Source organism: Ranitomeya imitator, chromosome 1, assembly GCF_032444005.1.
Source record: "Ranitomeya imitator isolate aRanImi1 chromosome 1, aRanImi1.pri, whole genome shotgun sequence".
NCBI classification, from domain to species: Eukaryota; Metazoa; Chordata; class Amphibia; order Anura; family Dendrobatidae; genus Ranitomeya; species Ranitomeya imitator.
In genome coordinates this window covers 732,147,770-732,175,631 of record NC_091282.1, presented here as the reverse complement: position 1 = coordinate 732,175,631, position 27,862 = coordinate 732,147,770, and the positions used below count along the sequence as shown (strand labels likewise).

General features: G+C 44.1%; 1 long non-coding RNA gene across 1 annotated transcript in view; it reads right to left on the bottom strand.

Annotated features, from left to right (window-relative positions):
* Nucleotides 1-202: 202 nt before the first annotated feature.
* The window catches only part of LOC138658066 (uncharacterized), an 86,062-nt gene continuing 58,402 nt past the window's right edge, over nucleotides 203-27,862 (bottom strand). Inside the window, exons 3-4 of the long non-coding RNA XR_011317319.1 lie at nucleotides 1,097-1,222; nucleotides 203-295 (exon numbers count right to left, since the gene is read on the bottom strand). This is a non-coding gene — a long non-coding RNA (uncharacterized lncRNA). The remainder of the gene's footprint in view (nucleotides 296-1,096; nucleotides 1,223-27,862) is intronic.

Genomic DNA, 27,862 nt, shown 5'->3' with positions numbered 1-27,862 from the left:
ACTACAGGTCGCTACAGTTCGCCGCATCGCTGCTGCGTCGTTGGGGAGATCGCACTGTGTGACATCTCACCAGCGACCACATAGCGACGCTTGAGCGATCCCTGACAGGTCGTATCGTTGTCGGAATCGCTCAAGCGTCGCTATGTGTGATGGGGCCTTTAGAGAGTAGCCAAGAAAAATCTAACCTTATGGATAAGAAGATGTTATCTCACAGGGAAGTCTGCCTGATAAGTCTTGGTGTCTTTGGTACAGATGTTTGAAGTATAATGAAATGATGACGACAGTGGACATGTCTCTGGGTATGACAAGAGAAACAATATTGACTTAGTAAACACTTTCACATACTTTGGTCTTAGGCGAGAAATGTCTAATGTTAGTTCACCCTACTGGATAGTGATGTCTTGGCAAGCACAATATATAAAAAGCAAAAACAACACTAAAAATAAGGGTGACATTGAGTTTACATAGGGAACTGCAATATTCTTTAGTGCCTTCTTGGGACGCACTCTGGGATTTGATTACTGGAGAAGATCATCACTTAGCACTGACCAGGAGGGAGCCCTAAAAAATGTAGTCATTGCATTTACCTATTTAAAGGGAAGAAGCTACACACTGACATATTGTATAAAACTGCATAAAAACTATTGAACTTCATTACATTGCACTTTTCATTTTATGTAAAATTGCTCTCTTCTAAACAGGAGAAAACTTTATCTGAAGTGCCACCAATTTTGCAAATCCAATAAGTCCTTGAAAAATGATTTATTTGCCCATCAACCAAAGATACCCTCTATATGAATCATCATCCTGAAAATTAGTACCATGGTGGCATCCATCACTTTAACAACTTACCAGTCAACTTATTATATTGAGATACTGTTCCTGTAAGCAGACATTTTATCTTGCATAGTCTTCAATAGGATTACTGATTCAAGCTGGCCATACACATTAGCTCAGTGCTGACTGAACAAAGCTTCAGCTGATCGTTCAACCGACAGCAATCTTGGCTGGCTCTACCATGCACAGGACAAGACACGATTGGCGACGGCTTATCTCTGGGAGAACAAAGCAATTAGTAATTCGAAATTGAACATACCAGATTGACATATATCTGAAGATCAGTTGACCAGGGCCCCGTTCACGTAGACTGAAAGCCAAAACTGTCGGCAGGGTTAAATCCCGACTCTCCGGTGTCTTGATTAGAAGCGCCTGCACGGTTTCTCTAAGAAGAAGGGAGTAAATTAATTGTGTGGCAATCTCCTGGGAGAGTTAGTGATTCTGCTGGATGGAGTGGAAGCAAATGTGTTAGCTGGTGAATGCACAGACCATGGGTACAAGACTGGATGTGTCTTGGAGCTGATTAGAGGCCAGAATCCCTCTGTGAGAAGAGTGCACAGGCTGTATGCAGAGAACCACAAGTATAAGTGGTTCCTATGGACAATAACTGTTTTGCTTCAGTTAAAAGGAAATTAAATCCAGAGAGATTCCCTCTCTCTGGTAGGGCATTAGGCCTTAGGTATTCAAGACAAAATATATATATATACACGTGGTCAAAATTGTTAGTACCCCTTGTTTAATGACAGAAAAACCCACAATGGTCACAGAAATAACTTGAATCTGACAAAAGTAATAATAAATAAAAGATCTATGAAATTGAAGAAATGAAAGTCAGACACTGCTTTTCACCCATGCTTCCACGGAATTTAAAAAAAATAAAACTCATTAAATAGACCTGGACAGAAATGATGATATCCTTGAAAATAATGTGACAAAATGGACATGTTAAATCATTGTGTATCCACTAACTAGCATCACAGGAATTTTGGAATCAGTGAGTGGGCCTGTATATAGGGCTACAGATACTCATTGTGCTGTTTGGTGACATGGTGTGTATCACACTCAACATCCACCAGAAGAAGCAAAGGAAAGAGTAGTCTCAGGAGATTAGAAAGGAAATTATAGACAAACATGTTAAAGGTAAAAGTTATAAGACCATCTCCAAGCAGCTTGATGTTCCTGTGACTACAGTTGCACATATTATTCAGAAATTTAAGTTCCATGGGACTGTAGCCAACCTCACTGGACGTGGCCGCAGGAGGTAAATTGATGACAAATTAAATAGACAGATTATATGAATGGTAACAAAAGAGCCCAGAAAAACTTCTAAACAGATTAAAGTTCAAGGAACATCAGTGTCAGATCGCACCATCTGTCGTTGTGTGAGCCAAAGTAGACTTTATGGGAGACGACCAAGGAGGACACCACTGTTGAAAAAAAATCAAGAAAAAGGCAAACTGGGATTTGCCAAACTACATGTTGACAAGCCACAAAGCTTCTGGAAGAATGTCCTATGGACAGATGAGACAAAAATGGAACTTTTTGGCAAGGCATGTCAGCTCTATGTTCACAGATGGAAAATTGAAGCATATCAAGAAAAGAACACTGTCCCTATTGTGAAACATGGAGGAGGCTCTGTTATGTTCTGGGGCTGCTTTGCTGCATCTGGCACAGAGTGTCTAGAATCCGTGCAGGGTACAATGAAATATCAAGACTATCAAGGGATTCTAGAGAGAAATGTGCTGCCCAGTGTCAGAAAGCTTGGTCTCAGTCGCAGGTCATGGGTATTGCAACAGGATAATGACCCAAAACACACAGTTAAATACACCCAAGAATGACTAAAAGGAAAACATTAGACTATTCTGAAGTGACCTTCTATGAGCCCTGACCTAAATCCTATTGAGCATCTTTGGAAAGAGCTGAAACATGCCGTCTGAAAAAGGCAATCTTCAAACACGAGACAACTGGAGAAGTTTGCTCTTGAGGAGTGGGCAAAATACCTGTTGAGAGGTTCAGAAGTCTCATTGACAGTTACAGGAATCGTTTGATTGCAGTGATTGCTCAAAAAGTTGTGCAACAAAATTTTAAGTTAAGGGCATTATCATTCCTGTCCAGGCCTATTTCATGAATTTTATTTTTTTTTAATTCTGTGGAAGCATGGTTGAAAAGTAACCCCAACTCTGAGGACTTTTTTTCCAGCAGGACAATGCACCATGCCACACAGCTAGGTCAATCAAGGTGTGGATGAAGGACCACCACATCAAATTTCTGTCATGGCCAGCCCAATCTCCAGACCTGAACTCCATTGAAAACCTCTGGAATGTAATCAAGAGGATGATGGATAGTCACAAGCCATCAAACAAAGAAGAACTGCTTACATTTATGTACCACGAGTTGCATAAGGTCACCCAAAGCAATGTGAAAGACTGGTGGATAGCATGCCAAGACACATGAAAACTGTGATTAAAATTCATGGTTATTCCACAAAAATATTTCTGAACTCTTCCTGAGTTAAAAAATTAGTATTGTTGTTTCTAAATGATTCTGAACTTGTTTTCTTAGCATTATTTGAGGTCTGCAAGCAATGCATTTTTTTGTTATTTTGACCATTTCTCATTTTCAGAAAATAAATACAAAATTTATTGCTTGGAGACATGTAGTTTATAGAATAAAAGAACAATTTACATTTTACTCAAAAATATACATATAAAGAGAAAAATCAGACAAACCTAAAATTTTGCAGTGGTCTTATAATTTTTGCCAGAGCTGTATATATAGATCACAGAGTTTCAAATATAAGTGCCTTAAATAAAGTAAATCACCGACATATGACACTAATTACACGATAAAGTAAATGACCACAATAAAACTTAACATTTACTAATTCTTCATAAAACAGAACAATACAACATACACGACCTAAAAAACACGTATGGCTGCAAAAAGATACAGGGTGCACACAATCCCTAAAGGGCCAACTATCTGTGTCCTACCTTGCCGCAGAGGTTGGCACCCTATAAACCTGCGCAGTGGTGCCCCGCTCAACGTAGGCTTGCCCTAACAGACCCTAATAGGCCCTATCGTGCGTGAATAAAGAACAAACAGGAGACCATACACTTCAGACAGACAAACAATACAAATGTCACTAGAACATAATTAGCCTTTAGATTCAGGGCCTGTGCAAAAGCGTGCTTATAACTATTGTAACAATATTGCACACTTTATATTATATATTGCACATATCCCTATTAGCCTATATTTAGATGGTACAGCCAATAACACACCCCTACACTGTACCTAGATACAACCTGCCTGTCTGCGGGGGTTGGCACCCTACAATCTTGCGCACATGGCGCCCCCGCTCCCATCGTCTGACCCTATTACACCCTGATGAAAGACTCAGGTACAAACAACAATAAAAAATCACGGTGAAAAAAACTCTTGGCAGGGAAAATACCACAAAAAGGTCAGGTATATAGTTAAAGTATCCAAGAACAGTGCACTAAACAGCCCTACAGTGACAATTTATATGATAGTACCAAGTATGCTAAACTCGACGCGTTTCCCCTATGTCGGTTCATCAGGAGACATACTCATATAATCATTCGATATTACAGTACAGAAACTTATCTGAATATAAACAGGGGATGATTCACACTGGAGCGGTGTGCCCTCTATCGCAGTGGGGAGCAATGTCCATCCCAAACCTGCCGGTCATTATCAGCCTTATAGTAAGTATGCTCACCGGACTTTTATGTCTTCCCATGCGGATTATGACTCCTGCACGGTACCACTTCCGGGTTAGGATCACTGTTTACTATGCGGAGGCTCAAAACCGCAAGAAGATGTGAGACGCAAATGCGTTCCACCATGAGCACGCGCCATGAACATAATACGTAGTGTTGCGCTTCAAGCAATGCGCGCTACACTCAGCGCAAGCGCCGTCACTCCTTACCCTGCAAAAGCGCCATAGTACTATGAACAGCTGGTACGTCCCTACATGCACAGGCGCCGTAATCATAGAGCTAATAGTGCATTCCAATCAGTGTGCGCTCTTCCAACGCATGCGTACTTCCGACTAAACGTGTCTAGGAACTGGGTTCAGCCACTCGTAACAAAGGGGTATAAAAGGGGGTGAGTACAAAGAAAGTTCATTACTCTCAAGACTCTTGATGCAAGCCAGTGGATCTGCTGTGAAGACTCTGGATTTCACTCTGGATGTGAGTATAGAAGCTATGAAAATGTCTGTCTCTCTCACTGCAGTCTGCACTCACTTCTGTCTCTCTTGCAGACTTCTTCAAAGATGTCTTCAAGTGAAGAACAGAATGCCTCCCACAGTGAACAGGAGACGGATGAAGTGAGGACATTTGCTATACTGATTGGTATGTATTGACTGTCAATATGACGCATGTGGTAAAATCATGTATTTTCTTTACAGAACAGTTCCAGTGTGGAAGAGCAGGAGCAGTTGACTCGTGCCCAAGTTCCTCAGGTGGAAATACGGCGTGTAAGTATTCTTGAATGTTTTAAGTGTTTTATATTTACAAGTATATGACTAATGTGTTTTTTTGATTTCTATGTTCCACAACTTGAGGAAGGCACCATTGACAATGACCGCTTGATAATGCTGGTGCAAGAGCGAGTACCGTTGTGGGACACCCGTGATCGGCAGCACTCGGACACCGTGGTGATTCGGCAATTGTGAGAGGAAGTGGCCAGATTGCTGTTGGATGATTGGGACACAGCCACGCCACAAGTCAGAAAGGATTTTCGTAAGTATTGCAATGTGGTCTGATGCAGCAGTGAACCTGTAAAAGATGCATTGTATTAAAATTTCTTTTTTTCCCCTTCACAGTGAAGAGCATAAAAGTCTGTTGGCATTCGATGAAGGATCACTTCAATAAGGACATGAGAGAGGAGAACCAAGTTCGAAGTGGTGCTGCTCGAAAAATAGGAAAATACAAGTACCATCGCATGCTATCCTTCCTGAAGCCTGCAGTTAGTCATCGAACATAAGTATTTTTGTATTGTATTCCATGGTATACATCTGAATTTTTCTATTCCACAGGATATCTTGGCACTTTTATAATGTTTATTTTTGATAGTAATGTTTTTCATTTCTTTTCCACACAGAACCTGGAGCAGCACCGCCGAACCTGGATCGTCCACTGTAGGAGCGGCCCCTCATCGATCAGCCAACAAACAGTCCCAGTCATCCACCAGCGGTGCAGCAAGTGGGCATGGTTCACAGGCTGGGGAACAGGCACCCGATCTAACAGGTTTTCTCTTCTCACAGTCCTCTGCCACTGTTTTTTTGGGTCTTCTCGCCTTCGGCAGAGGGCCTGTGACAGGCCAGTCATGCCCTAGTTTCTTCACTTAGGCTCTGTCTTCTAGAATGGGCTGAAGGCGATTGGCGACTGGAAAGTGGGGTCACCCATGTGAACACACTTTTTCAGGAAGTCAACCGACGCCTTGACCACCTGGAAGCTAATCTTCAGAGACTGGCACAACATTTTTTTTGTTATAGAGCGGGGCATGTCGACAACCTTACGCCTGAGCTCCAGCTGAATATGATGCAGGCTTGCCAGGCTGCTTACAGCCAGGTAATGCAGCAGCCACATATGGCATTTTCTACACGGCAACAAGGGCAATGGCAGAAGACGGTGACCTATGTTCCACCACTACTGCAGGGCTATTCCACCACTGCCCAGCTACACCACTATGCCGAGTCCAGCAGCACGCCAGTCTGAAGCCACCACCATGCCGAGTCCTGCAGCATGCATGTCAGTCTGAAGCCACCACCATGCCTAGTCCTGCAGCATGCCAGTCTGAAGCCACCACGATGCCAAGTCCTGCAGCACGCCAGCCTTTGACCACCACCATGCCGAGTCCTGCAGCATGCCAGCCTCTAGCCACCACCATGCCAAGTCCTGCAGCACTATAGTATAGATGGTTAGCACTCGACTGGAAAGAATAAATAAGGTGCTAGTGAAAGGGGACCATTGGTCCCATAAAACTGAGTCCAGTATAAAATCACTGCCAGAATAACGTCCCCTGGCAACCCCAAATTCCCACTGGACTGCTGGTCAAATAGGACATTTTGCTCTCCATGAAATCTTACACTACAAGTGACACTACTTCCTTGGTGATTCCTCATTCAAAGACGACTATTTGATAAAGGCCGTTGTCCGGCCGAAACGTTTAGCCATCGCTACACTTATCACCATCAATAAAATACTCACTTTAAGCATACTACCCCAATTGTGTGCAGTGATTCTATACTGGACTAAGTCCTGCAGCACATCAACCTCTAGCCACCACCATGCAGAGTCCTGCAGCATGCCAGCCTCTAGCCACCACCAGGCCAAGTCCTGCAACATGCCAACCTCAAGCCACCACCATGCCAAGTCCTGCAGCATGCCAGCCTCAAGCCACCACTCCCACGGAAACAAAATGGAAACAGATGCCCAGTACCAGCTCTCCTCAGCACCGCCAGAAGAGGAAGACTAGGAGCATCAAACATCGCCCCAAAACTGTCCAACCACCATCACCCTCACCTCCCAATGTGTCTCTGTTTTCTAATTTGTCTCTCCCTTCCAAAGTGTCTCTCCATTCCCACGATTCCACTTCTAAAGTATCTACTCCCATCCATGACTTCCCAGACCCCATGCATTTTATAGACCCTTCCCCTGGAACCCCTTCGTCATCCACTCATGGCAGCTACTCATCACAGCTCCATACCCCCCACGTACATAATATATCACCCTCCGACATCCCCCAAAGCTAAATTTATGATTTTATTGTTAAATAAAAATTTTCTTTTGCTTGCACAATCACTGTACTTTCTTTGTCTCATTATGCGCCGCAAACACACATATGTGTATTGTATTGTTGAAGTAACTTGTAGCGGGTGTTTCACTAGAGGTGTTTTATTATTAAAGTCAGCAAACATTACAAGTACATAACATTACAGGTACATAACATTACAGGTACATTTTATCGGCCTAAACCATTTCGTCTTGCCATGCCACACATCCAATATTCAAAACAAAGTAGGCAGCAAATGTATTCCTCAGTTGGGCAACTTCCACTGTAATCCTCAGAGGGTGATCTTGGTAATCTTGCAATGTGTTAGCATCAGGTACATCAAGTTCTAAGTTGGGTCGCTCTTATTAGAGGATGTATTTGTGCATAACAACACACTTTTTCACAACCTCATCAGTTATCTCAGTTTTTCGGATTGATGGGTGTTCCCAAAATGTGCCATTTAGATGCCAGCAAACCAAAGGCACACTCCACAGTTCTTCTTGTCCTTGTCAGTTGGTAGTTGTAAATCCTTTGGTGTGATTAAAGTCCCGACTTGAGTATGGTTTTATGAGGTTGGCACATATTTGAAATGCCTCATCCCCTACCACAACAAATGGCATTGACAGTGTTCTGAAAATGTCTTGGCATAGGAAAATTGAAATTATTCCCATATAAACGATAGCCCATGTCAGAGTTTTTGAAAGTCTGTGAGTCATTTCCTTGTCCAAATGAGCCAACGTCCACCGTGACAAATCGACAGTCAGCATCTGCAATCGCCATGAGAACAATAGAAAAATATTTTTTGTAATTGAAATACTCGGATCCACTTCCAGCAGGTTTCCTAATCCGAATGTGTTTGCTGTCCACAGCCCCCAAACAGTTAGGAAAATTACAAATGTCCTTGAATTTTGCAGCATTTTGCAGCCAGAGTTCAGTTGTGGATTGGGGGAGGAATTCCTCACTCAGAATGTCATATAAAGCATGGCAGGTGTCTCCAACAATCCCAGAAAGGGTGGACACTCCAATGCAGAATTGAAAATGTAAAAATGATAAGGTCTCTCCGGTAGACAGGAATCTGCGGAACAGAAAATGGGGAAAAAAAATTAGTACATGGCTTTTAGAACAATAATATTATGACAGGTGTTTCTTTTTCAAAATTACGTACCCTAGGGTCACCAACAGACGTTCCTCAGCAGGAATTGCTCGACGTAGTTGTGTGTCCTGCCTGATGATGGATCCTCAGACACGTAGCAGCAAGTCATCGAAGCTCTGTTCCGACATTCTGGTGTAGTCAAAAAACTTCTGAGGGTTTGCTCGCAGCTCGGTGTACAAGGAGTGGTAGGCTCCACGGCTCTCTCGTACTTCAATGATTGGGTGTTGCCAGTAGCGATGACAACGGCTTCTCTGTCTTTCTCTTCTTTCTTCTTCACAAGCCACAGCAAAGGCAACATCCAATTTCAAATCCAAATCCAGATTACGATAGAAACTCTGCATGCCAAGGTCCATGTTGCAGCTGGATACAGCAGCAAAAGTTGAGGATTTCATCTGTACAAGGGTCTATATATAGAATTTCCATGAGACACGCCCATTGGACAAGGCTTGTGTCAAGGAAATTCTGCTGGAAAAGCATTGTCCTAACGAACGCATGCGCATAAATAACGCAAACGCATGCGAAAACGCATGCAAATGCATGCACACGGAGCATTTTTTTGCATCATGCGTAAGCTGATGCAGATAAAAAATGCTGCGTTAGCATGCATTTGCATGCGCTTGCGCATGCAGATGATACGCTGTGCACATATACGCAAATGTGAACTTAGCCTTACTGTGTGACATTTTGCAAGCTGTGCAAGTAGGCTTGTGTGCACGATAGCAGGTGCATCATTATGTGATAATGTGTTTGGGCTATGGAAATCCACGGGTTTAGCAGCTCTGGTTAGGAATGAGGGCAGTGGTGGTTTCCTATCTCTCTATTGACTCTATTCACTTATCTGCCTAAACCATTTCTAGTTTTACAACAGGAAATATGAAAGTTAACATTGTGATTGTGAGGTGGATGTTTTTTCTACCCAATAATAATATTCTCTATACTGATCTCAATGAAGGCCAGTATGGGTAGCCAAATATGTGCAAGTAAATCACATTATACAGGGTACAACTGGGAATAGATCGTAATAAACCATGTAATGATTATATTATTGTTAATAATATTAATTATCAGATTCAACCATCACTAAGCATGGAGTAATAGGCAGCCATAATTTAGTGGTGCTGGAAAATCGTAGTCTTTAGTGACATCAATTTAGATGAATGGCTACACATGTAATACATAAATGAGATTGAGAACTTATAAGAAAATGCTCACATGGAGTATTTTACATGGATTTTGCTGCCAGACATATCAGTGGTGGAGAAAAGGTCTCCACTTCAACCAATGATTACCACTTATGGCCATTTCTTGTAAGTCAAAAATGGGACAAGAAAACACAGACCAGTGGAGACCAGGTAAGCAGTGAAAAGGAACAAGATACACATAATTGAGTCCACTAAAATGGTTAATGTCGCTCCAGTGGATCTTGCCCAGGTTCCATCCAGAAAAACTTTTGTCACTGAATCTGACAGGAAGTGGGTCCTTCAGTGGGGTCACTTATCTACATTGACTGGTCATGTCGGAGAGAGGAAAAATGGCGCTTATCATTTCACTGCTTTATTGGTGACCTTCTTTGCACAAGGATATTATGGACTTCATTTTGGCCTGTCCCATCTGTGCCCAGAATAAGACTTCAAAACAGCTTTCGACTGGCCGGTTACTCCACTTGTCCATACTATCTGCTACTTATAAATCTTCCAGTATTGGCCAGATGTGCCGTCATCTGGGTAATTGTGGATTGCTACTCTAAGATGAACCATTTCCATGGATTTCCCCTTCATATAATTTCTGTTAGAGGTTTCCAGTCTACATCTCACTTCTGGAGGGCTACCTGCACACTACTAGATGTCATCTTGGATTTCTCTTCATCCTATCATCCACAATCCAATGGCTAGATTGAGTGGGTTAACCATATTTTGACCAACTTCCTGCAACACTTCGTCAATGCCCATCACAGTAATTGGGCAGAACTCCTGCCTTGAGACGACTTCTCCCACAATAACTATGTGAGTGAGTCTTCTGCTAAATCTCCATTTTTTTTGTGTTTGGACAATATAATAATAATAATAATAATTTTTATTTATATAGCGCCAACATAGTCCGCAGCGCTTTACAAATTATAGAGGGGACTTGTACAGACAATAGACATTACAGCATAACAGAAATATTATTATTATTTTATTATTATACATTTTTATAGCGCCATTTATTCCATGGCGCTTTACATGTGAATACGGGGCAAATATAGACAATTACATTAAACATGAGCAGATAACAAGGCACACGAGTACATAAGGAGGGAGGACCCTGCCCGCGAGGGCTCACAGTCTGCAGGGGGTGGGTGAGGATACACTAGGAGAGGGAAGAGCTGGCTGTGCGGCTGTTCAGTAGGTTGAGGATCACTGCAGGCTGTAGGCTTGTTGGAAGAGATGAGTCTTCAGGTTCTTTTTGAAGGTTTCTATGGTAGGCGCAAGTCTGATGTGTTGGGGTAGAGAGTTCCAGAGTATGGGGGAAGCACGGGAGAAGTCTTGGATGCGGTTATGGGAAGAAGAGATGAGAGGGGAGTAGAGAAGGAGGTCTTGGGAGGATCGGAGGTCGCGTGTAGGTAGGTACCGGGAGACCATGTCACAGATGTATGGAGGAGACAGGTTGTGGATGGCTTTGTATGTCAGTGTGAGGGTTTTGAACTGGAGTCTCTGGGCGATAGGAAGCCAGTGAAGGGCTTGACACAGGGGAGAGGCTGGGGAATAGCGGGGGGACAGGTGGATTAGTCGGGCAGCAGAGTGTAGGATGGATTGGAGTGGTGCCAGAGTGCTAGAGGGGAGTCCAGAGAGTAGGAGGTTGCAGTAGTCGAGGCGGGAGATGATAAGGGCATGCACTAGCGTTTTTGCAGTGTTGCGGTCAAGGAAAGCACGGATCCGGGAAATATTTTTGAGTTTGAGACGACAGGAGGAGGCAAGGGCTTGGATATGTGGCTTGAAAGAGAGGGCAGAGTCGAGGATCACCCCGAGGCACCGGGCGTGTGGGACTGGGGATAGTGAGCAGCCGTTGACATTGATGGATAGATGTGGTGGAGGGGTAGAGTGAGATGGGGGAAAGATGATGAATTCTGTTTTGTCCATGTTCAGTTGTAGAAAGCGAGCAGAAAAGAAGGCTGAAATGGCAGACAGACAGTGCGGGATTTTGGTAAGCAAGGAGGAGAGGTCAGGTCCGGAGAGGTAGATCTGCGTGTCGTCGGCGTAGAGATGGTACTGCATACCGTGGGATTCTATGAGCTGTTCCAGGCCGAAAGTGTAGATGGAGAAGAGTAGGGGTCCTAGAACAGAGCCTTGAGGAACACCGACTGACAAGGGGCGAAGTGAGGAGGTGGTGTGGGGGAGGGAGACACTGAATGTTCGGTCTGTCAGATATGACGAGATCCAGGAAAGGGCCAAGTCTGTGATGCCAAGGGATGAGAGGATTTGTAGCAAAAGGGAGTGGTCAACAGTGTCAAAGGCAGAAGACAAGTCCAGGAGAAGGAGGACAGAGTAGTGTCGCTTGCTCCTGGCAGTTAGTAGGTCATTGGTGACTTTAGTTAGGGCAGTTTCAGTTGAGTGATGGGAACGGAAGCCTGATTGTAACCGATCAAAGAGGGAGCAGGAGGAGAAGTGGGAGGACAGTTCAAGATGGACGTGTTGCTCCAGCAATTTGGAGGCATAAGGGAGAAGAGATATTGGGCGATAGCTAGACACAGAGGATGGGTCGAGGGAGGGCTTTTTGAGGATGGGTGTGATCTGAACTGGATGGACAAATGTCTTTTTTCGGCCTTACTAACTATGTTACTATAGATCTGGGTATTTATTATGATGGAATATAGGCTGAACTGGATGGACAAATGTCTTTTTTCGGCCTTACTAACTATGTTACTATGTTACTATCTTGGCATGCTTGAAGGATGAGGGAAAGACACCTGTTGTGAGTGAGAGGTTGAAAAGGTGCGTTAGGGTTGGGATGAAGACCGTGGAAAGGTTAGGGATGAGGTGGGATGGGAGCGGGTCAAGCGTGCAGGTGGTGAGGTGTGATCTTGACAGGAGGGTGGAGAGCTGATCTTCTGTCATGGTGGAGAAGCTGGTTTTGGAGGAGCAGGGTTGAGCAGCTAAGAGGGGCAGTGGGCGCTGTGGGCCAAAGCTTTCTCTGATCGTATTGATCTTCTGTTTAAAGAAAGAGGCGAAGTCATCAGCAGAAATGAGGGGGGAGGGAGGAGGTGCGGGGGGACGGAGTAGAGAATTGAAAGTGTTGAAAAGCTGTTTAGGGTTGTGAGACAGGGAGGATATGAGGGATGAGAAGTAAGTTTGTTTTGCGGCAGTGAGCGCAGACTTGAAGCTGGCGAGGGACTGCTTGTATGCAGTGAAGTGGTCGGCAGAGTGGGATCGCTTCCATCTCCGCTCAGCAATCCTGGAAGCCCGTCTCAATTCTTTGGTCAGGCTGGTCAGCCAGGGCTGCCTGTTAATTGTACGAGTTTTACTATGCATGAGTGGGGCGGCCGAATCGAGTGTTGTTGTTATTGTAGTGTTATAAAAAGTGGCAGCAGCATCTGTGTCATGAAGGGAAGCTATGTCTGTGAGAGGGAGAAGGGACTCAGAGAGTGATTGTAAGTTGAGATGTTTGAGATTTCTGTGAGGGTGAGTGAGTTTGTGGAGTGGGGGTTGCACACTAGGAGAGGAGAGGGACGAGAATGTCAGTAGGTTGTGGTCAGACAGGGGGAGGGGTGTGTTACTGAGATTAGTAAGGGAGCAGAGGCGGGTGAAGATGAGGTCCAGCGTGTGGCCATCTTTGTGAGTGGCCTCAGAGGACCATTGAGTGAGGCCAAAGGAGGCAGTCAGTGATAAAAGTTTAGAGGTAGCTGAGGTGAAAGTGTCAATGGGGACATTGAAATCACCCATGATGATAGTGGGGATGTCAACAGAGAGGAAATGAAGTTGCCAGGTGGTGAAGTGGTCGAGAAAGGTGGAGATGGCTAGTTCTGGGGGGCGGTAGATGACAGCCAGCTGGAGGTTGGAGGGGGAATAGATGCGGACAGAGTGCACCTCAAACGAGGGAAGAGTAGCGGAGGGTGGTAGCGGGATTGGAGTGAAGGAGCAGGTGTCGGACAGGAGCAAGCCAACTCCTCCACCGCGTTTGTTGCTGGGGCGAGGGGTGTGAGAGAGGTGGAATCCGCCATAGGAGAGCGCAGCTGGAGAGGCCGAGTCAGAGGGGGTGAGCCAGGTTTCAGTGAGGCCGAGGAAGGAGAGTTTGTTGGTGATGAAGAGGTCATGGATAAATGTCAGTTTGTTGCAGATGGAGCGTGCGTTCCATAGTGCTCCAAGTAGGGGGAGCTGGGGAGTGGGGGCTGGATGAATGGGTATGAGGTTGTTGTGGTTGGGAAAACATGCGGAGGATCGTGGCAGGGGGTTAGAAACGAGTGTGGGGATGAATTGAGGAGGGCCGGGATTTGGGGATATGTCACCAGCAATGAGGAGTAACAGACAGATCATTAGAAGGTGGGAGCAGGATAGGACATGATGCGGCCGTGTGTGTCTGGAGAAAAAGGATTGTATGTGGAGGAACAGTTCTGAGGAGAAGGTGAGATGGCTGGGGAGTATGGTGGAAGAAATGACTAGTTCCTTACTAGGAGGAGGGATTGCAGGAGATTGTAAGAAGGAAAGTAGTATGGGGGTGAAAGAGAAAAGAAACCGAAACATTGTAGTGGTTAGTAGTCTGTTACCTTCCAGTCAATTCCAGTCCAATTCAGTCTAATTCAGAATCATAATTTAAAAGATGGAAGTTAAAAGATGATTTGCAGCAGACTGAGTCTATAGCAGACTCTTGCATGTGAATATATCCCCAGTTAAGGGCAATCAGGTGTGAATGAGGGGGTGGCTGGGTATGGGAGACCAGATGTAGAGAGTTAAGCAAAGGTCATAAAGTGAGGGAAGGGTAAGACTGACCACTCAAAGAGATGCCAGGATCACACAATGGGATACATGAAAACAGGTCATGGAAACAAGCTCATAGGTGAGAAAGCATACTAAAAGGATTATATGTGCGGCACCAAGACACTCAGATCCAGGGGAAGCATAGAAAAGCCAGTGCAGTATACAGAGACATTCAGAAGCCAGGGAGAGCTGGGTAAAGTCAGTGCATACCATGGAAAATCAATGCAGTATACAGAGACATTCAGAAGCCAGGGAGAGCTGGGTAAAGTCAGTGCATACCATGGAAAATCAATGCAGTATACAGAGACATTCAGAAGCCAGGGAGAGCTGGGTAAAGTCAGTGCATACCATGGAAAATCAATGCAGTATACAGAGACATTCAGAAGCCAGGGAGAGCTGGGTAAAGTCAGTGCATACCATGGAAAATCAATGCAGTATACAGAGACATTCAGAAGCCAGGGAGAGCTGGGTAAAGTCAGTGCATACCTGTGGGAAGAGGAGAACAGCTCGATTAGATGGTGCAGATGATGATAATATTGTAGTAGTGATGAGTAGCCAAATGCATTCTAGAATTCAGTCTAATTCAGAATCATAATTAAAAAGATGTAATTTAAAAGATGGAAGTTAAAAGATGATTTGCAGCAGACTGAGTCTATAGCAGACTCCTGCATGTGAATATATCCCCAGTTAAGGGCAATCAGGTGTGAAATACAGTTCAAAACAGATACCAGGAGGAATAAGGGCCCTGCTCGCAAGCTTACAGACTATGAGGAAAAGGGGAGACACGAGATGTGGATGGTAACAATTGCTTTTGTTGTTCGGACCGGCCATAGTGTAAGGCTCGGGTGTTCATGTAAAGCTGCATGAACCAGTTAACTGCCTAAGTATGTAGCAGTACAGACACAGAGGGCTATTAACTGCATAAAGTGAATGAGAACATGATGCGAGGAACCTGGTTTTTTTTTTTTATATAAATAGGCCACACAGGGATCGTTAGGTTAATGCATTGAGGCGGTAGGCCAGTCTGAACAAGTGAGTTTTTAGGGTACGCTTAAAACTGTGGGGATTGGGGATTAATCGTATTAACCTAGGTAGTGCATTCCAAAGAATCGGCGCAGCACGTGTAAAGTCTTGGAGACGGGAGTGGGAGGTTCTGATTATTGAGGATGCTAACCTGAGGTCATTAGCGGAGTGGAGGGCACAGGTAGGGTGGTAGACTGAGACCAGAGAGGAGATGTAGGGTGGTGCAGAGCCATGGAGTGCTTTGTGGATGAGGGTAGTAGTTTTGTACTGGATTCTGGAGTGGATGGGTAGCCAGTGTAATGACTGGCACAAGGTAGAGGCATCGGTGTAACGGTTGGTGAGGAATATGATCCTGGCAGCAGCATTCAGGACAGATTGGAGTGGGAAAAGTTTGGTAAGAGGGAGGCCGGTTAGTAGAGAGTTACAATAGTCCAGACGAGAATGAATAAGTGAAACAGTAAGAGTTTTTGCAGAGTCGAAAGTAAGAAAAGGGCGAATTCTAGCAATGTTTTTGAGATGCAGGTAAGAAGAGCGAGCCAGTGATCGAATGTGGGGGGTGAATGAAAGGTCAGAATCAAGGATGACCCCAAGGCAGCGGGCATGTTGCTTTGGAGTAATGGTGGAACCGCACACGGAGATGGCAATGTCAGGCAAAGGTAGGTTAGTAGAGGGAGAGAACACGAGGAGTTCAGTTTTTGACAGGTTTAGTTTCAGATAGAGGCAGGACATGATGTTAGAGACAGCGGTAAGACAATCACTGGTGTTTTCTAAAAAGGTCGGCGTGACAACAGGAGAAGAGGTGTATAATTGGGTGTCGTCAGCATATAGATGGTACTGGAAACCAAATCTGATTGTTTGTCCAATAAAGGCAGTATACAACGAGAAGAGGAGGGGGCCTAGGACTGATCCTTGAGGAACCCCAACAGTAAGGGGAAGGTGAGAGGAGGAGGAACCAGCAAAAGATACAGTGAAGGATCGGTCAGAGAGATAGGAGGAGAACCAGGAGAGAACAGTATCCTTGAGGCCGATGGAGCGGAGCATAGTGAGGAGGAGCTGATGATCCACAGTATCGAATGCTGCAGAGAGATCCAAGAGAATTAGCATGGAGTAGTGACCATTAGATTTAGCTGTTAGTAGGTCATTAGAGACTTTAGTGAGGGCAGTTTCAGTAGAGTGTAAAGAGCGGAAGCCAGATTGAAGAGGGTCGAGAAGAGAGTTATCTGAGAGATAGCGGGTAAGACGGGAGTGGACCAGGCGTTCGAGGAGTTTAGAGATGAAGGGAAGATTAGAGACAGGTCTATAATTAGCGGCACAGTTTTGATCGAGGGATGGTTTTTTAAGTAATGGATGTATGATGGCATGCTTAAATGAGGAGGGAAAAATACCGGAAGTGAGGGAAAGGTTGAATATTTTTGTTAGGTGAGAGGTGACAGCCGGGGAAAGGGACTGGAGGAGATGTGACGGAATGGGGTCACTGGTGCAAGTGGTCGGGCGAGAAGATGCAAGGAGCCTGCTTACTTCTTCTTCTGTAACTGCTTCAAAGTCAGAGAGTGAACTAGATGCAGTGGGGGAGGGAGGACAGTGCATGGTATGAAGAGATTGGGAGATGATTTCCTGTCGAATGTGGTCAATTTTTTCTTTGAAGTAATTGGCCAGATCGTCAGCATGGAGATCCGTGGTTGGGGCCTGCTGTCTTGGGTTGAGTAGGGACTGGAACGTGTCAAAGAGACATTTAGGGTTATTGGACAGGGAGGTGATGAGGTTGTTGAAGTTTGTTTGTATGGAGAGGTGAAGGGCAGAATTGTATGTCTTTAGCATGAACTTATAATGGATGAAATCTTCGGGTAGATTAGATTTTCTCCACAGACGTTCTGCGCACCTGGAGCACCGCTGCAGGAAACGTGTTTGCAGCGTGTGCCACGGTTGTTGCCGTCTGTGCCGAGTTGTTTTATGTATAGGAGGAGCAGCTTCATCCAGAGCACTTTGCAGGGTTGCATTGTAATGCTTCAGAGCAGAATCATGACATGATATGGAGAAGATTGGGGCCAATGAGGACTGCAAGTTCTTCATAAGTTTCTGGGTGTTAATGGCCTGTATGTTTCTATAAGTGTGGAAAGTGGGGGTGACCTGAGCGGGATGGCAGTTCTTGATAGAGAATGAAAGAAGGTTGTGGTCAGAGAGTGGGAGAGGGGAGTTTGTGAAATCATCCACTGAGCAAAGCTGGGAGAAGACCAAGTCAAGGGAGTTTCCATCTTCATGTGTTGGAGAGTTAGTATGCTGCGAGAGGCCGAAAGAGGAGGATAGAGATAAAAGGTGAGAAGCAGATGGGGAGAGGGGAGAGGCAATGGAGATGTTGAAATCACCCATGATAAGGGTGGGGGTGTCACAGGAGAGAAAGTGTGGAAGCCAGGTGGCAAAGTGATCCAGGAACTGATGAGAGGGGCCGGGAGGACGATACACCACCGCCACTCACATGGAGAAGGGGACGTAGAGTCTGACCACATGGACCTCAAAAGAAGGGAAGACAAGTGAGGGTCTTGGGGGATAACTTGGAAAGTACATTTGGGTGAAAGGAGCAGACCAAAGCCTCCACCTGCTCTGTTGTCTGATCTTGGGGTATGAGAAAAGTGTAGTCCACCATATGAAAGAGCAGCAGCAGCGGTGGTGTCTGACTGCTGGATCCAGGTTTCAGTAAGAGCCAGGAGATTAAGAGAATTAGAAAGGAAGAAGTCATGAATGAAGGAGAGTTTATTACACACAGAGCGAGAATTCCAAAGGGCACAATTCAAAGAGACAGAAGACATGCAGGGAATATTAATAAGGTTAGAGGGGTTTCTGAGTGTAGCAGTTGGGAGGTTTGACTGGCTATATCATGGGGGGCCGGGGTTTGGAGAGATGTCTCCAGCGACTAGGAGAAAGAGGATCGAAAGAGTGAGCAGATGGTTAAGTGATTTGTGAGAGTGTCTCTTGTGTTGGATGGTGGGACTGAATGGATCTGTGCTGTTAAGTGTTGTGAATTTGCTTTTTGGCTCCCTCTAGTGGTTACTAGTTTTTTGACTCTGGTTTTTCTGTCTTTCCTTTTATCCGCACCTGGGTCGTTAGTTAGGGGCGTTGCTTTATAAGCTCCCTGGACACTCAGTTCTATGCCTGGCAACGTAGTTATCAGAGCTAATCTGCTGTGCTCTTGTCTACTGATCCTGGTCCGGTTATTCAGCTAAGTCATTTACTTTGCTTTTTGCTATTTGTTTTTGGTTTTGTATTTTTGTCCAGCTTGTTCCTAATCTGTATCCTGACTTTTGCTGGAAGCTCTAGGGCGCTGGTGTTCTCCCCCCGGACCGTTAGACGGTTCGGGGGTTCTTGAATTTCCAGTGTGGATTTTTGATAGGGTTTTTTGTTGACCATATAAGTTACCTTTCTATATTCTGCTATTAGTTAGCGGGCCTCTCTGTGCTAAACCTGGTTCATTTCTGTGTTTGTCATTTCCTCTTACCTCACCGTTATTATTTGTGGGGGGCTTCTATCCTGCTTTGGGGTCCCTTTCTCTGGAGGCAAGAGAGGTCTTTGTTTTCCTCTACTAGGGGTATTTAGATTCTCGGCTGGCGCGAGTCATCTAGGATCAACGTAGGTATGACCCCCGGCTACTTCTAGTGTTGGCGTTAGGAGTAGATATATGGTCAACCCAGTTACCACTGCCCTATGAGCTGGATTTTTGTATCTTGCAGACTTCCACGTTCCTCTGAGACCCTCGCCATTGGGGTCATAACAGTTAAGCAATGTGAACAGAGCATGAGTGCTATACATAGGAGAGGCAAGGACAGAGGGGCCGATATGGATGGAGTATAGAGAGTTAATGCAAGGGCGGTGAATGTGAGTGAATGCAGCAGTCAGGATATAGATTATACAAATAAATATGGTGAGTATTTGTGCTATTTCAAGTGAATATGGTTTAGATTTAGATTGTCTTACCTGTCTCCTGCCCTGTCTAACTGCCATGTTATAACTGCCGAGTACTTAGAAAAAAAAGTACTTTGAATAAAAAATACACGAATACTAGTGCACGAATGCACCCCTGCACGAATGCATCCCCAAGCTAAAGGCCCCTTCACATTAAGCGACGCTGCAGCGATACCGACAACGATCCGGATCGCTGCAGCATCGCTGTTTGGTTGCTGGAGAGCTGTCACACAGACCGCTCTCCAGCGACCAACGATGCCGGTAACCAGGGTAAACATCGGGTAACTAAGCGCAGGGCCGCGCTTAGTAACCCGATGTTTTCCCTGGTTACCATCGTTAAAGTAAAAAAAACAAACACTACATACTTACCTACCACTGTCTGTCCCCGACGCTCTGCTTCTCTGCACTCCTCCTGTACTGTCTGTGTGAGCACAGCGGCCGGAAAGCAGAGCGGTGACGTCACCGCTCTGCTTTCCGGCTGACCGACGCTCACAGCCAGTGCAGGAGGAGAGCAGAGCACAGCGCCGGGGACAGACAGCGGTAGGTAAGTATGTAGTGTTTGTTTTTTTACTTTTAGGATGGTAACCAGGGTAAACATTGGGTTACTAAGCGCGGCCCTGCGCTTAGTTACCCGATGTTTACCCTGGTTACCAGTGAAGACATCGCTGGATCGGTGTCACACACGCCGATCCAGCGATGTCCGCGGGAGATCCAGCGACTAAATAAAGTTCTGGACTTTGTTCAGCGACCAACGATCTCTCAGCAGGGGCCTGATCGTTGGTCGCTGTCACACATAACGATTTCATTAACGATATCGTTGCTACGTCACAAAATGCAACGATATCGTTAACAATATTGTTATGTGTGAAGGTACTTTAAGTCTACATTTATAGAAGGCTAGCCCTTAGATCTCACTTTTTTTTTTTTTTGTGTTAAAGCTCGTTAGCAATCAATCTAACTCACTCAGCTCAGTTGAGACAACAGGACACAATAAATGTAGTGATCAGATAAACAAATGTCCAGGTCTACATGGATCATAAACCGCTTTGAAACAGTTATGTGATCTCTCTGAGTAAGGACATGCAAAAGTGAGTTAAATATCTATAAACACAAACAAATGCATAATAGGATGACTAACATATATAGATATATGCAGGCATATATCTGACAACATACAACATTCATATATATGACAACATACATTCCCTGTGGCTACAAGCTCTGAAATCCCTGCCTTCAAATTTCTTACTAAAGGCTCCTCTAGAATTTAGGAGGACACCAAGACCGCATTAGTGAAGTCTTCTGAACTGATAAAGAAACACCCAGACAAGAATCGTCTGAATCTGCCTCAGTTTCATCCTGGGGACAAGGTCTGGTTTTCTCCAACGTTTTTCCTGCTCAAGCTACCTTCGTACCAGTTGAGTCCTCGCTTCATCGGCCCATTCGAGGTTCTCAAGCAGATAAATGCAGTATCTTACAAGCTCAAGCTCTCAGCCTCTTTAAGTGTCCCCAACGTATTCCATGTTTTTTCACCTCAAGCCTATTATCTTAAACTACTTCTTTGAGGATCTGGGTACCACTCCTGCTCCAGTTGGCTCTGAAGAAATCTTTGAGGTAGAGAATATTCTGGCTACTGAAACACTGTTTCTGCGAATTGAGATACTGATTTGGCTTTTATCCTAAGTCATATTGCACGACTCGTTAAAGGGTTGATTGTGACTTGTAGGATCGCTACTTCCAACAGGTGGCGCTATAGAGTTTAAGTCCTCTTTTTCTCTGAAGAGGCAATTTGCATATTATATTTCCCAGAGGAGCATTGCACGGCGAATAAGCCTCCTTACCTTGACAAGCCAGAGCTGGTATGTCACTCTCCACAAAGAGAAACTTTACCCCTTAGACCCCAGTCCAGAGCCTCTCACCTAGCCAAATCACTTCTTATGCTTCACATTGACGAGGGCCAACAGCCCGAAACACTGTGTCTGCGAACTGAGATACTGATTTGGCTTTTATCCTAAGTCATATAGCACTACTCGTTAAAGGGTTGATTGTGACTTGTAGGATCGCTACTTCCAACAGGTGGCGCTATAGAGTTTAAGTCCTCTTTTTCTCTGAAGAGGCAATTTGCATATGTGAACAAATTAAAAATTGCTCTTAAAACAAAAAAATGTTTAATTTTTTCAATTATTACTTTCCCACAATATCAGTAGTTTACCCCATTATTTAGCTTGGATTGGGGAAATGTATTTTCTCCATCATGCTAAAGGCAATGCAAATCAGACATTAATTTTTTTTTTCCTCCAGCAACAAATTGCTTTGTTGCTATTGAAGCCATGTATTATAAGACGTACAATAAGACAAAACAGCTGTTTTCAATATAAAATCTTTATTGCTAATGAAGTCAGCGCCTGGTATGTGAATGTATTACCTATCCATTGTGTATGTTACTGGATTGTTCCCAAGAAGTGAGGAAAAAAATATCATATAATAAAATCATCAAAAGCAAACATTCCTGTATGGAGAATAGAGATGAGCGAGGAAAAGAAAGCCCTGTGTGTTTTATTCATCTGGAACTTGCCGGTCCGCTCTGTTTTTGTTGGCATTACAGTTGCGTGGTTTCATGTTGGACTTGGAAGCCTGAGCTGGCTGTAAAATTCTGCCTGAATCATCACTCTCTGTATTGCATAGAAACTACGGGATGCTATCAAAATATAAACAGATTGCACATGAAATAGGACGAGATAATACGCTATGGTCTTGGGGATTTTCATAATTTTTTTGTTATCTTAATACATATAAATGAATGTTTTTGTAAAGTAGGGAGAACCAGAACTTTTGTAGAACTAAAAGTTCTCATTGATGTTAGAAACATGCTGAGATTTGTTTCCCAGCATCTATCAGCTGCAATTCAGCCGATTCCAAAGATCTGTTTTTGAGCTATTTATATTTCTGAAAAAACTGGGTGACAATCAATGTAGCCTGCAACTCACATAGCAGTTGTCTCTCAGTTTCCAAAAATCGTGACGAATACGCTAAACAGCCCAGTACTGTGCACAATTTTAGGCCCGTGTGGAAGAAAATGCTACTTAATAAGAGTGTTTTAAAACTAGAAGTGTTGTAGTTTATTTTTATCAATTAACAAAATGCAAACAGAATGAGCAAAAGAGAAATCTAAGTCAAATTCAGTGTGGCCATCCAGATGAAAAAGACCTAATGTTACTTCCCTTCGAAATCGAAAGATGTCCAGCAGTGCCATCATCTCAGAACTGGCAGCAACAAGTGAGACCCAGCTACATCCATCTACAATTCTGAGAACTCTGGCCAGAAGGGGTGGCCAAAAAATCCATTCCTTTCACATGGAAACAAAGCCAAGCGACTCAACTATGCATGAAAACATAGGAACTGGGGTGCATAAAAATGGCAGCAGATGCTCTGGGCTGACATTTACTGAAGGGCTGGAGAACAGTACAATAATGAGGGTTTGCAGGCAACGGTGAAGCATGGTGGAAGGTTCTGCAGGTTTGGTGCTGCATTTCAGAAAATGGAGTTTGAGATTAGGTCACAATTAATGATGTCCTCAGTGCTGAGAAATGCAAGCAGATCAGTAATCAATTAGGGAGGCATCTGATTGGCTATAAATTTATTCTGCAGCTGGACTATCACCCCAAATATAACGCCATTGTAGTAAAGGACTATCTTCAGAGGAAAGAACAAGGAGTCCTTGAAGTGATTTTACGGCCCCACAGAAGCCCTGATATCACCATCATTCAGTCTGTCTGGGACTACATGAAGAGACAGAAGGATTTGCAGAAGCCTCATGCAGAGAAGATCTGTGCTTAATTCTCCAAGATGTTTGGAACAACTTCCCTGCCTAACTCCTTTAAAAACTGTTGTGACAGGGTCACTGGCACAGTGTATAAAGGGAGATATGTGTCATGGTGCATACTGCTAACAGTGATGTAAAACCAGAATATTTTTCCTCAAGCACACTACGTGCTGAGAGGGTTAATTTATATTGGTATACATGGGATGGTTTTGTGTGGGCACCCATAGAGTGGGAGGGTGCTCACCATATGTCCACTTACAGAGTGGACTCCGGAATGAGTACGGACAGGACCTGCGGCGATGTCATAGTCATGTGATCATCATATGATTTTGCTTAAATGCCTGGAAATGAGAGTCAGTCGGTGTTGTGTTTTGGGGAGAGGAAAGACTCCCACGTAGCTCCAGGAGGAGCTGAGGACATTGTGAGGTGTTTGTGGGTGGAACCTGCAGAGAAAGGACTGTGTTGTACTTTGTTTTGTTTTCCATTAAGCCAGGAAGGATCTGCTTATGTTCTCCTGAACCCTGCTTTGGTCTATGCTGACTATAATAAACCAGCAGGTAATTTACTATCAAAGCATTCCTTTGTCTACCTGAAGAAGCAGCTAAGCATGTCAGCCCCTCACACTGTGCACAAATACACCTAGAAGAACTGATGCTGTTTTGAATACAAATGGTAATAACATAAAATATTGATTTGATTTGGATTTTTGTTTTGCTCATTCACTTATCATTATAATTGAAAAAAATAAACTATTATCACTTCTAATTTTAAAGCATTCTTATTTTGCAGAATTTTCTCCACACCTTGTGAAATCTTTTTTGCACAATACATTTAGGAAAAAGATATTGGGCCACCTATACATTACATCTACAAGAGTAGGAATAAAAATTTATCCATAGAATAGGAAAGGAAAAGCTTTGCTATTGAGGATGGGGGAAATATTTTAGATGAGTGGATTAATCTGTTGTAAGTTGGATTCATGTTAAATGACCTAAACTTCGCAGGTCCAGGGAAATTTGAACAATTTGCAATTCAATTTTTGATGATTGCCGAATAAAATTAAAAAGATGCATCATTGTAAATGTAAGAGGGTGTGCTGTAGAAGATGAAATCTACTGGCGCTCTGCATCATTTATGTCCGGAGACTGCCATCTTTTACCAAAGCAGAACCCTGTGGAACCAACAGGAAGAAGAAAGGTTTCAGGAAGAAAGAATCTTTTACCCCCAAAGGTGGCGCACATGGTTCATGAACTCACTCTGCCACAGACCAGACTTCTGGAGCTACTTTGGTGTTCACTGGAGCCTCTAGTGGTGAGGTCAGGCTTGTGCAGCAGGTAGCTTACAGGTGCCACTCCAGGATGGTGTCCGACATAAGCAGCTGACCCAAAGGTCTAAGACGTTTACTCAGATTCCTTAGCAGGGCAGGACAGCCACTAGGACAAGTTCAGACTCTATGGAAATGATGGCCACTTGGGACTTGTTCAGACTGTACAGTCATCAAATAACAGACAGGACACCAAAGGAACAGGTTCAGATAGTGCAGTCTCCAGATAACAGACGTGACGGCCACAAGGACAGGTTTGGACTGTGCAATCTCCGTATAGCAGACGCAATGGCCATAGGGACATGTTCAGAATGTGCTGACAGGATGGCCTGAGGGACAGGTTAGACACATTGGTCTCAGGAAACAGTTCAGGTACCACTGATGCAGTTTCAGGGTCTGGACACTGCAGAAGCGGACACAGAAACAAAGACTAACTATATTGGACCAATGGGACACAGGATACGGGAAGCATTAACAGACTAGGAAGGAGACACATGGCAACATACAGCTGCACACACTAAGCCACCTGACATAACTGTAGGGGTTGCACAGGCACCTCCCTATTAGGAAGGGTTTTTTTTTATACAAGATGCCTCCCAGCTATTGTCTGGGAGACATCCTGCAGTTGAACTACATTATACTAAATGCCTCTCAGCAACAAGTTCAGAGCATTTAGTATGTGTGTGCTGCCCCTTTAAGAACAGTGGAGTGCGCACAAGCATGTACTAGATGCAAAGCTAGGAACTGCAGTACACACACCAGGAAGCAGAAGGGACACGCTGGGAGATCAAGCCGTGGGGCTTTGGTGGTGAGTAAGCCAGTGTCCCTGCATGGAGGGGGAAGGAGACACCATGCAATGACGCTGGCCATAGGGCTACAGAGTCTAATGGAAGCACTGGGTAAGGTGACCTTTGTGACACAATTCTCCAATATAAGAAGTTAGAGTGACTAGGTGGGAAGTGATTTGATGTCAACCAATGAGATGAACAGGAGATGTCCAGAGAGGGACACCGAGGCTGAGACCCCGAAGCGTGCCAGGTGGCACAAACCAGCAAGTTGTTGTGCACCGGTGAGTGGGGTCCAGATGATGCTAGTCAAGATCCGTGAACCAGACCACACCGTGCAAGACCTGAGGCCCAGACCAGCGCCAGTCAAGGTCGGTGAACTAGACTAGGTTGGTCAAGTAACGGAGCCAAGCCCTCTTTCGTCCAGGCCTGATAGACAACTGCTGCAGGTCAAGTAATGAAGACCCGGAGAGGACACCAATCCAGAAGTGGACGTTAGCAGCGGAGAACCGGAGGCGTAAGTGAGCAGAGCCATTATTTCCCGCTATGATGTACAGTACAGGCTTCAGTATGGGGTAGTGCAGCAGACGAGATGGGTGTTGGCCAGTGTGAGGAAGGCCCAGAGAGCATTGCCTTACTTTGTCGGAAGGACTTAAAGGAAGAACCATAGTCCCCCACTAGGGCTTGTAGTTAAGGGGGAAACATTGTATTGACACCCTTGTGACTCTGAATACTGACCTCACCAGAAATTAGCCAGACAGAATAGAGGGTTTGCTATAAGAGTTATTGTGTGTCCGATAACAATATTGTATATTTCATAATGTAAATGCTGTTTCCACACCATTTCCCTTTTGTTGAAACCAATTCCACCTTTACCCGCCTAAGGAAATAAACGATTAATTTCACCTTGTCTTTTGTGTTGCATCCTTTGACCTGTTTACATTTAAGCTGCTTAATATTGAATCAGTCAGGGAGTAGGCTCATGATGTCAAGCGCAGCCACGTGGGCTTTCCCGTAATGCCTTTGTAGCTACCACATCACATGGTCTAGTGCAGCCAATTAGCAAGACTATCACAGGGGCTATGAAAGTTGAGGAGTGTAAAATAGTAGCATAATTTTAGGATTTTGCAGCCTAGGAATAGGACGTCAGAGCGCACAGCTCATCATTACAGAAGAGGGCTATGAAAGCCTTAATCTGATTGTGGTGTACTGTTCACTGGGAAACATTGAGAATTGGAGTAATTGTTTCAGTATGTGAATAAAAATACAAAAATTCAAGTAATAGGGTGGTTATGAACCTCCAGAGTCTATGTGACTGTGAATCGTTTGCTCTGTGATATACTTCAGTACAGGGCCTTAATAACAACTTTTTAATCTGGATGTACTGCAAACAATGAGGACAGTTTAACCCCTTAACCTCTAAAGGTGGTTTGCACGTTAATGACCAGGCCAAATTTTACCATTCTGACCACTGTCAATTTATGAGGTAATAACTCTGGAAGGCTGCAACAGATCCTATTGATTCTGAGATTGTTGTTTCGTGATTATTTTACTTCATGATAGTGGTAACATTTCTTCAATATGACTTGCATTTATTTGTGAAAAAATGGAAATTTGGCAAAATTTAGAAAATTATGCAATTTTTTCATGTCCTTAAATAACAGAGAGATGTCACATAAAATAGTTAACAAATAACATTTCCCACATGCCTACTTTACATCAGCACAATTTTGGAACATTTTTAATTTTTCCAACAAAATTTACAAAATCACTTTTTTTATTGACTACATCATATTTGAATTCGCTTGAGGGGTCCATATGATAGAAAATCCCAAAAGTGACACCATGAAAAAAACTGCACCACTCAATGCGCTCAAAACCATATTCAAGAAGTTTATTAACCCTTCAGGTGCTTCAGAGGAATTTTTGGAATGGGGACAAAAAAATTAACATTCAACTTTTTTTTCACAAAAATTTTTACTTCAGATCCAATTTTTTTTTTTATTTTGACAGGAGTAACAGGAAAAGATGGACCACAAAATTTGTTGTGTAATTTCTCCTTAGCATGCCGATACTCCACATGAGGGAGAAAACCACTGTTTGGGTGCATGGCAGAGCTCGAAAAGGAAGGAGCACCATTTGACTTTTTGAATGCAGAATTTGCTGGAACAATTGGCTGATGCCATGTCGTATTTGGAGAGCCTC